This window comes from Solanum stenotomum, chromosome 7, assembly GCF_019186545.1.
Source record: "Solanum stenotomum isolate F172 chromosome 7, ASM1918654v1, whole genome shotgun sequence".
Taxonomy (NCBI): domain Eukaryota; kingdom Viridiplantae; phylum Streptophyta; class Magnoliopsida; order Solanales; family Solanaceae; genus Solanum; species Solanum stenotomum.
The window spans coordinates 3642803-3652086 of NC_064288.1; the positions used below are offsets into that span (position 1 = coordinate 3642803).

A 9284-nucleotide genomic window follows, 5' to 3' on the forward strand; every position below is an offset into this window, starting at 1 on the left:
CAGAAAAAGAAAGAGTATGATTGATGTTTTTAAGAAGTGTTTCAGTAATGTAATAGTCCATTTCTTTATAAAGGGTGATTGAGCAAAGTGAAAGGTAAAATAATGTAATAGTCCCTTTCTTTGTTAAGGGTGATTGAGTAAAATGGAAAGTAAGTAAAGGAATAGTCCCCTTTCTTTGTAAAGGGTGATTGAGCATAAAGTATGTTGATGATTTTGGGAGTAGTATCGAGCACCGAATTGGGTAATAGTCTATTATAACCCAAAAGTACCATAAAACTATGTAGCCAACATAGGATAAGATAGCATTGATTCTATGTGCGACTCCTCACTACCTCTGAGAAGGCCTATAAGATGGATACATAGTTACATTATCATCCTATACCCCAGCAAAGTATAGAATGACCCTTGCAATGTGTAAAAGGTTGTATCATTGCTAGGCTCATAGTAGTGGTTGTCGGTTAAAGAAACTCCCCACAAAGTAAAGTATATTATTTTCATATTTCTTTTATTGCATATCTTATTGTAAAACTAAAATGGTTTTCACTTCATATTTATATGTTGATTTAGTTGAATTGCTTTCGGTCCTTCAGTTCAGTTATTTGTTTATTCAACCATATTACATGTTCGTGCATTCAATGTACTGATATCATTCGACCTGCATCTTTGATCTTATGATGTAGATACATGTGTTTGGGATCATCAACAAGCACTCTGTTGAGATCACTTCACACTTCTTGATAGCTTTTGGTGAGACCTCATAGTTTCCGGTGGCCTCCACTTATATATTTTGTTTACTAGTATTGAGGTATTATGGATCATGTCCCAACACCTATCTTGAACAATAAAGGCTTCATAAATAGGCATAGTTAGATGTTTTTATGTTTTTTTCCAATGATTTTATTGTTACTTATTCATGTTAAGTATTTTTAAGATAGTGTTTCAAAACTTTAATTTAAATGATTTAAATGCTCATATTTTAAGGCTTTCGTATATCAAATTGAGTCTCATGTCTATAGTTAGTCAGACCAAGGATTCGTTTTGAGACTAGCAATGATTCTCGAGTGTCAGCCACGTCCAGAATGTAGGCTTTCTTGGGGACCAACAATGGTTCACCTTAATTAGAGATTACCTTTACATATCTCTAATTAAGGTCTTCACATTTACCCCTAAAATAGCCTTGCCAAACTTAGCTTTGAGGACCGCCACTAATAAATTTATTTCTCTAACGTCATATATACTAGCTTGATTTCTTGATCAGAAGCTTGAAGGCGAAGAAACCTTGTTCTTGCTTGAGAGGAACCTGCAACTAGCGTAAGAGATAAATTTGTCTAAGGATTGTGCGTGAATGAGAAGGTTTAGTCAACTAACTTTCCTTTAATCCAACTTAGAATAGGTTAAAACCGATATGGAATAGGGATTAAAAGGGAGGGAAAAAACCAAAATGACCCTGACAGAAAAACTGAGTTCTGTAGGTTCCACAATACCATCTACGGTCTGTGGATTGATGATCTACCAGACTTCTCGTAGAAATCAGGCCTAAATTTAGAGTTTTTGAAGTTTGATTCACGAAAATCATTTACAATGTGTGATTCCATCTACGGATCGTGAAAAAGCTGTCGTAGGAATCAAGCTAAATCCTGAATTTTATGACCTTGATCTACGGACCAAATTACGACCCATAAAAAGTTGTATGACTTGTAAACATAGCCCATAAAATTTAGGAACTATTTCATGTTTCTGAACTTTGATCTACAGGTTGCATCTACAGTCCGTCATTTTTCTACGGCCCGTAAATTTCAATTTTTCGTAGACTTGAAACTTTTGACTCCCATGATTTGATTCAGACCTTAGGTCTATTGGGGTGTTACAATATTATACTCTAATTTTTAATTTGATGTAGTATGAAAAGAGCACATTTATGTTGTCATTATATTCCAATTGAGAAGAAGAACATAATGTGAGTTTTGTGAGTGACAAAGTACCTTGATATAGTACCTACCCTTATTGACATAGTAACTTGATATAGTGGCGGATTCAGAAATTTTATTAAGGGTGTCCAAGAATAATAGTGTGTGGTTGTCAAAATAAAATAAAAATATATAATGATACTAGTAAACTAAACCGCGCTTCGTGTGGTATATTATATTACTTAGAGTCAAGACTTGTTCCCTGCTAAACAAATAATTAAGGAAAAAAAATCTTAACATTAAATTGACACCAAGAGAAACCAATTTTTTTTAAATGATATAATAATGGTGTAATAATTAAAAAAAGTTAAAAATTGAAATTAGCATACCTAAGCTTTTAATAAAGCATTATGCTCTCTCCTAATTAACATCAATTCAAACACAATGTCATTTATGAAAGAAATTTATTATTATTTAAAATAAGTCAAAAAAAAAACTAAATGGAATATATTGTTATGAAACTATAGAATAAGAAGAAGAAAGTGGAGAGAAGAGAAGACTTATTATTTCTCTGGAGGGATGATATTACATTGAAGAGGACCCCTCTATTTATAAGGGAAATCTAACTTGATCCCCAAATAGGATTCCTAACCATATCCTGAAAGGACTCCACATAATAGACATTCACTATAATACAAATACTTTATAACATATATAAAGTATTCACAATTTATTAATCAAAATTCATACGCATAAAGAAATAGTGAATAACCTTATTTTGATAACCCATAATAATCATATATAAAATTTCATTATCGACAACTAATTAAAATTCATTAAAAGAAGGTCCTATATTTCCATAAAACATTCATGATTTTAATAATTTCAAATAATTATAATTATCATCGAAAAAAATAAATTCTCAACCTAAATAACTTATGGAGAAAGTACATTTAATTTTCAAAATTCTTTTTAATTTTCAAATTCAAATATTTCAAGTCTTAATTATTCACATTTAATTTAGGTTCATACATTCCTATATAAATTTTCATCACTTAGGAGTTTTAAATCTTTTATAGTACTTGATTTTCGTATACTTTTATTTTTGTTTAAATAACAATTCAAGAAAAAATTAATTCTTTCTGTATATATTTCCAAAATTTATGATGTTTCTTTGTATATCTTTAATAAATCTAATTACATGTACATTTTTTTAATACTTTTTGTCTTTATTTTTTCCAGACCTTTTTTCACTTTTTTCTTCTACTCGATCCTTTTCTTTAAAAAAATTGTCAAATATATGTTCTTACTTCTTTTTTTGCAACTTCTTCATATTAAAGATAAGTAATCAAAAGATAATATTATATAGTTTCAACATAAGAAAATAACATAAAATATTAAAATAACATAACTGTTAGGCATTAACATTACCGTTAGTAAACATTTCTTTTGTTAGGTTTTTCTTAAACTATTTAATTAGTACAATATTATGGATTAAAAAAATGAAAAAAATGAGAAAAAAATAAATAGGAATGTTGGCCATAGAGAGATGCCACATCACCTTCTCTATATTCAGCTTTATATATATATATATATATATATAGATTTGGAGTTTGAANAAGAGGATAGTTTGAGAAATTGTTTCATACTAGAGAAAGAGTATGTTGCATACATTGGAGCATGAGTATATTTATATATATATAGATATATATATATATATATATATATATATATATATATATATATATATATATCATTTAAATGTAGAGTTTGACATATATATATATATAGACAACGTAATTTTATGGCGAAAAGTGTCCAATTAGACACTCTGGGGTGGCTGTGGCCACTGCCTTAATATAGTACCTACCCTTCTGCACCGATTTCTGATAGGTAGAATCTCCGTACGCAATATATAGCCCAAGTAGATCAAAATCAGAACCATATAATTATATGATATGATTATTTTTAAATATCATATAATTGATATATGATTTTTAGAAAAATTAAAGAGCAACTTTCACATATAGCAAACATAAAAATCATATTTGTATTCTATAACTATAGTTTGCTATGACTATTAATATGTATATTTCACTATACATATACAAAAGAAAGCAATTGTATAATCTGTTTCGGTATACATATACAAAAGAATCAATTGTATAATATGTATTTGTATAAAGTGAGAAAGAGAGAAAGACAAAAGAAAACTGGTCAGGGGAAGATCGTATTTGTATAATCATAAGTGTATAGGACGAAAATATATGCATTTGTATTTGTATATACAATTTTCTCTCGCTTTATACAAACACAAACACAATGTAAACATTTGTGTTTGTATAAAGTGAGAGAGGCGAGTGTGAGTGGCGAGCGAGATTTGGGAGAGGGGAGCGAAAATATATGTATATATACAATTTTCTCTCGCTTTATACAAACACAAACACATTTTATACATTTGTGTTTGCATAACAGTGAGAGAGGTGAGGGAGACTGCCCAGCGAGAACGAGAGTGGTGAGCGAGATTCACCAGGGAGAGAGGCGAAATAGCAACAGTTTGTTATGGGGTACAATTAAATTAAATTATGGTTATATCATTTAATTTGAATTAATAGTTTGCTATTATATACCATTTTCCCAAAATTAAAAGACACGTCTATATTTTGACATTCAACTGATTAAAACTACTTACTTTAATGCTTTGAATTGTCATAATTGTAGGATTTTTTAATTACATTTTATTTGAATCTATAGATTAAATTTTCTTATATATCTTTATTATTCTAACCATATGGATTGTGTGAGAGTACTTATAATTTTCAATAATTTTTAAAATAAATAAATTAAATAATGTTTAAAAGAGAAACATAGATAAGGTGATGTGACACTTCTCTATGGTCTCCATTTGCATTTATCTTTTTTCTCCTTTTATTTGATATTATTTCTTATTTAAATTAATTATTGTATTATAAAAGTAAATTACTTAATTTGTTACAAATAAATATTTTATTAATGGAGGAACATTACAACAAAAACTCTTTACATTCTTTTTATTACCATTACTTACACCTCTTTAATTTTTACTTTTAATAATATTCATGACTTCCATAATTTTCACGTCCATAACCTCCAAACTTTAATTTGTAAGTTTATGATGTCTTATGGTTTGCCTATATAAATTCATTTTTAGTTTCATGAAGATTCTTTTCTTCATCATATTGATTTGTGAATTAACTAACATGTAATAAAAAAGAAGTAGATGAAGGTAAGAAATATTTATTCTCAAGTCTTTCTTTTCATTTCCTCTATTTTGCCTGTATAAATTTATATTTAATTTCATAAAAATTCACATTCAAGAATATATTTTTTCTTTCTCATCATATTAGTTTGTGAATTAACTACCGTGTAACAAAAAAGAAGTACATGAAGGCAAGAAATATTTTATTCTCAACTTTTTTTTTATGTACTTGGACATGCTTTTTTAATATTTTATTTATGTATGTATTATCATTCTCCAAGCAAGTTTGATAAAAGACATCTTTGTAATAAGGAATAATGTGTTGTCGGTACGTGATCGTTCTCACCAATAGTCAAATTGCGGGGATATGATGTAGTTTGATTACAATATTTGCTAGATTTTAAGAGTTGATTATTATTTATTGTTACTACAATTGAAAAAATAATTTACATAAATATTACATATAGTTTAGATTTCTTTCATTCTTTTGATATAATTATTTTTTAATTGGTATAATATTTTATTTATTCCATAATTATGATTTTTTATTCAATTGATAGAAAATGATAAAGAGTTTGACATATGGAGTAGAATATGGTGGTGGATCTACTTGCAAAAGAAGATGATAGAAGAAATTTTTTTCAAGCATAATTAGAGATTATTTTTGCTATAATTTTTTTCTACTTTGAATTGTATTAGTAACTTGGCTACTTTTGTTAGAATTTTTTTAAATTTTAATTTGTATAAGTTAACTTAGCTACATGTATTGACAATATAATGCTACTCATTTAGTTCTTTACTATTCTACTGTGTCTTTTTTGGTTATGAAGCATAGTTAATATAATTATCTCATTTCAACAAAAAGAAATTATGATGATCAGGAATTTCATTTCTACTATGCTGGCAAAAAAATATTAATTCTAGGGAAAATGCATAAGTACCCCCCAGCCTATGCCCAAAATCCCTGAGACACACCTAACCTNCCCCCCCCCCCCCCCCCGTACTTATTTTTTAATTAATTTTTTACCACTTTTCGGCCTACGTGGCTGAGTCCATGACTTCACCTATGTTTGGCGCGTGAGTGCAGTTTTTAGACAGCACTAACCAATAAAAATTGGTCATGTGTTAAAATAAACTTGAAAAAAATAAATATTAACCCAGTTGTCTTCTTCTTTATCATTGTTCTTCATATTTGGAAAAAAACATCCATTATCATTCAACTCCTTGCTTCGAAAAGGTAAAGTAAAATTTTAATATATTCTTTATATTTACACCTTTTTATGTCGATTATTAGTTCTGATTTTAAATTTCTTTCACAATTTTTATGTATAAATGTTAGGGTTATGACAATATTTGAGTTGAATAAGTTGTGTATGGATGAGAATGATTCAATGATCAATGCGGAAGTGCGATGCAAGCATGGAATCTTATTGCAAATGCAGACGTCTTGGTCAAATCGCAATCCCGGAAGACGATTTTGGTCTTGTCCTCACTATGAGGTCACAAACTATAATTTTTTTAGATGGAGAGACAAGGAGAGAGTCGATGAAAGATCTCGATTTATTCTTCCGAAATTGGTGAATAGGATTAAGGAGTTAGAACAAAAATATGAGCGTGTGAAGATGCAATTGGAACAGCTTGATAATTTCAACATCGAACAGTCAAAACAAGAGAAAATTCCTTTGGATGAAGGTGAAAGTCTTCGAAATCGTTATGAAAATCTCAACATCAATTCAAAGGAGAAGGGTGGAAATGTAAAAGAAATGGGTGATTTGAAAGAGAAGAAGATGAAAGGGATGAAAATGAAGAAAAAGGATGAAGGCTGTCGTTGTTTTAGGAAATTCCTTTGTTGTTTGATGATTTGTTTGGTTGTTATATTTGTCAGCTTTCTAACCCAAGTTGGTAGGTTGAAGGATCAAATGAAATTGGCATAATTTTGTATGGTATTGGAACCTTTAATTGCTCTACCGTAATGAAAATTTGAATTTGTTTGTGTTTGAACTTGTCTTAATTCTCTATTTGCCATGATTTGTTTGTGTTTGAAATTGTAAAATGAAGTAAAACAAGAGGTATTAATCACAGTACCTATTGTCCCAACAAAGCTACACAGAAATAACAAAAAACACATTGCATAAGTACCCAAAATTGCAATACCTATTCTCGCAAATAAAAACAAAGCTTCACATAAATAATACAAGTCACATTGCATAAGAGCCCATAATTTCATTACTTAAGAGCAATTTTTCAGTATAAAGTTGATTCTAAAAGTGAACTTAAAAGAAAAACAAAGTTTCCACATTGCACAAGTACCCAAAATTTCAGTACTATTTCATACATACATATAACAAAAACAAGAAATAGTTATTTTTTCTTCAAATATGAAACAAAATAGTACTTATAGTGGCCACCAAAACAGTACTAAGAAAACACCATTGATATAACCATTATAGTTTCCATGGGTCTCGAGTCTGTGAAGAGGAGGAAGCATTTGGGTTTGAAAGTCTTGATTGATCTCTAATCTGATGGAGCCTTCTAGTTGTGATTGCTTGATTTTCTTTCCACTTCAATCCATTTGTTGGTTTGAAACCAACATCCCCAGTTACAACATTTTATCTCAAAACTCTTTTTGGTCCAACTAATATTCTGCTACTTGGTAGTCTAGGCTACAAAAAGTTTAGAGAATTAAGGTTATTAGAGAACAAATGTTATCAAGTCATTAGAGAACAAACAATATGAATGCATCACAATACTTACATTGAAAGTTTTGAAACCATTTTCAGCTTGAAACACACCCATTCCAGTTACTCTTGGCCTTTTAAATTGAGTTGTGTTTCTAACATCCTTTCCTTTCCTGGCAGTAGCAGTTTCCTTTGGTGCAACATTTGTATTCTGGGCTACACCCTGTGTTGTACTACCTTGAGAACATGTAAACCAACTTTCAAGTGGATGATTAATACCTCTTGCTGCACTTCCCAGTCCCCTACCCCTTCCTCTACCACCCTGTGTTGCACTTACTTCATGTCTTGGTGTTCTTGAAGTTGTTGGAGGTACAGTGGTTCTAGGTGCAGCCCTTGATGCACTTGCACTTGCTTCATGTCTTGGTGTTCTTGAAGTTGTTGGAGGTGCAATGGTTCTAGGTGCAACCCTTGATGCATTTGCACTTGCACTTGCACATGCACATGCACTTGCACTTGCACTTGTGGTTTTAGGTCTGCCTCTCCCCCTTTATGCAACAGGCTCACTTTCAATATTTGTTGATTTCTAATTTGCAAAAAAACATATATTATATTAGTAAGTTGATTAAACTTTAAAAGTAAGTGACAAAATAGTAATGTACCTTTGGTCTTCCCTTTCCCCTTTCCTTTCTTGAACTTGATGGTTCTTCAACATTTGAAGTAGGGGTAGCTCTCTGTTCCTCGGCAGTAGAAACAACTCCATCACTCCTTCGTAAATGACAATGTCTTTTGTTATGACCTTTAACATGGCAAAGACTACATGTCATAGTTAGTCCAGTTTTAGACAGTTTACCAGACACCTTAGTTTCACCAGCCTCTGTCCTTCTCAGCTTTCTAGGCCTGCCAGGCATTTTTTTTATCACTGGTGGAGCAACAAGAGGATTTCTTGATTCTGGCCACATTGGTATGTTATTCATAGGTTGTATGAAATGTGAGTAAGTCATCAAGTACCTCTCTTTAGAGTAGCATGGACGAATGAAATCATGTGGATCATATTGTTTATGCAACATTGCAGCTAAGGTGTGTGCACATGGTATTCCCTTCAACATCCAAGATCTACAACTACACTCCCTCTTTCTCAAACATACAGTGTGTTGTTTGTATCCATCCAAAGCCTCATAACTAGTTACTCCATTAAACTCATTGTTACATGCCATTGACTTATCAATATTTTCTTCTAATACTTTCATTACCATTGGAGAGAAGTTGGTTATCCAAGAGTTTGAAAATTCACTTAACCTAGCTAACCTAGTCATAACCTTAATCCTTATCTCTTCAAGCATACTAATAATGGTTTTATGCCATGCAGACAAAATCCAAGCATTAAAGCTCTCACACATATTATTATTTATTGCATCAAACTTGACTTCACAATTAAAATACACTTTGCACCAATATTCTTTA

The 9284-nt window shown here is 30.6% G+C and overlaps 1 pseudogene; it reads right to left on the reverse strand.

The window, feature by feature from the left end:
• Positions 1-7589: 7589 nt before the first annotated feature.
• Positions 7590-8628, reverse strand: LOC125871295 (uncharacterized; annotated as a pseudogene).
• Between the last annotated feature and the right edge of the window lie 656 nt (positions 8629-9284).